The sequence below is a fragment of the Arachis stenosperma genome, chromosome 9 (assembly GCF_014773155.1).
Source record: "Arachis stenosperma cultivar V10309 chromosome 9, arast.V10309.gnm1.PFL2, whole genome shotgun sequence".
NCBI lineage: Eukaryota > Viridiplantae > Streptophyta > Magnoliopsida > Fabales > Fabaceae > Arachis > Arachis stenosperma.
In genome coordinates, this window is record NC_080385.1 from 43,124,404 (window position 1) to 43,126,942 (window position 2,539).

Consider the following 2,539-nt stretch of genomic DNA (forward strand, 5'->3'; position numbering starts at 1 on the left):
CACCTTTGATTTACGTCCTAGACTTAAAACTCTGTGTGGTAGGGTGTTACACTATAAAACATAAACTAAGGAGCTTGGTGATCAATTAGTAAACAGGGGTTGGTGAAGCTAATATCTCAAAGAAATCTTACTTGGCGGTACGAACAAGATAAGATCGTCAAATCTTGCTAAAGACTCTAAACGCATGCTGGGTTTATGTGTTAAGTTCCAACTCCCATGATTCTAAGGTTTACTTTGCATTAAACCTATCACAAAACTTCTGCACCATTCTACACTTTTTCATTTGTTTTCACACAATATGATTTTTCTCATGTTTGAAAACTGAATATGACAAACCTTTCTATTTTTTTTCTTTGATATGTTTGAAAGAGAAATTGATATTAATCTTTTTCATCTTATATCAATTTTCGAGGATAAAAATTTTTGTAAAGTGGGTAGATTGTAACAACCACTATTTTTGAAACTTCTATCGTAAATTATGATCCGACCGTTACACATACGACCTCATAACTCGGCATTATGACAAATAAACCGGCTCCTACAACTATAATTCGGCAACATACGTTATGATCAGACCCAACGAGCCGCATTTTGGAATAATAACGTCTGATCATGCACTAAACTCTAATAACTACCTTTCAATGTAGACGACCAGTAGCAGCATAACCGACCTATCCTACTCCACTTATAAAGGTATGGTATCTCATCCTTAAAGCACACATTGAATTCTCAATACTAACTTAAGCTTCGGAGTGCCTTTGAAGGTACCCTCCCCCTTGTTCTTTATTCATGCTCTATGCAATTGGACCTCTCCTTAAAGAAAAAGCTCGAACTTCTACAAAGTTCAAAGATCGGCACCGAAGATAATAACTCGGCGTCAACTCCTAGAGACCGAGCTCTCCTTTCAAGTATCCATACAAGAACAATTGGTACCCACCGTGGGGCCGAAAATATAATCCCTTCCATATATCATCGGCCCCGAGGTTCTCGCTCGAAATCATGGCTGAACAACTTCTACCCATACCATCCGAACTCCTTCAAATGGTGACTGAGTTACGACAAGCCAATCAGCACATGGACAAAAAGAACCAAATGATGGAAAATCAAATTGCCAATTTGAATGACACCCGAATCGATAATAACAATGATCGGTAAGAACTGACAGAAGAAGTCGAGCATCAGTCAGGGCCAACACACATCTCTGACATTGCTCGGCATGAAGAGGAGCAACCCGAGCATAATGAGGAAGCTCAGCCAAACGACAAGGACGACGATCAGAAAAGCTCCCCGAGACCATTCACGGCCGAGGTGATGAATTTCGTGCTACCCAGGAGGTTCACTCTGCCGACCACCCTAACTCCCTATGATGGGTTAGGTGATCCGAAGAAATATATCAAAAATTTCATCTCCATAATGATAGTAAACGGTGCATCTGATAATGTTTTCTGTTGTTGCTTTCCATCTTACTTAGACGGTCCTGCACTTGATTGGTTTTGTTCTTTGCCTACAGGTTTTATTTCTTGCTTTCGAGACATATCAAAGCCCTTTGAGGAACACTTTGCTGGATCGGCCATCTACCTACACGACTTCGATTACCTGAATACAATCAAGCAAGGCCAGCACGAAAGCCTTAGGGACTAAATACGCACTTCACAAAGACATCCATGAGTATACCCGACCTCCACCTCGAGGTGGATCTGCACGCCATAAAAAGCGGACTCCGACCAGGAGAATTCCAGGAAACTATTGCCGTAGCAAAGCCTAAGACTATGGCCAAGTTTCGCGAAAAGGCTAAAGGTCAGATCGACATCGAGGAACTCCGACAAGCTCGGAAAACAGAAAAGCCTCACTATAGAGACGACGACAGAACTCGAGACAAAAAGAAAAACTTCAGACCAACCCTTCAATATGACTCTTACACACAGTTCAACACCAAACGCAACGAGATTATCAAGGAGATCTTAAACTCAAAGTTGATCAAACCGCCAAGAAAGGCCGGCAGTTACCCAGAATCAAAAGGTGCAGACAGGTCGAAGTACTGCTCCTTCCACTAAAAGCACGGACATACTACTGACAACTGTGTCATCGCCAAAGACCTTCTGGAGTGACTAGCTCGGCAAGGTCACCTGAACAAGTATATCGGCGGCCACATATAACACCGAGCACCGCCCTATGGCGACCAGAACTTGACAACTCAGCACAGCCGAGATAAGGAACGACCAAACAACAATCATCCCGACTATCCAAGACGTATTATTAAGTGTATTTCTGGAGGTTTTGCAGGTGGAGGATCCACAAGCTTGGCTAGAAAGCGATCTTACCGAGCTATGCTTTCCATAGACACCAATCCAACTCAAAGGCAAACACTTCCACACTTTCCTCAGATAATATTCCAGACAACCGACCATGACACCAACATGACAAATCTAGACGACCCAGTAGTCATTTCCCTACAACTCGGCGATCTCCTAGTCAAAAAGGTTTTATTGGTCCCTGAAAGCAGTGCTGATGTCCTCTTCTACTCAACATTCCAGAAAAT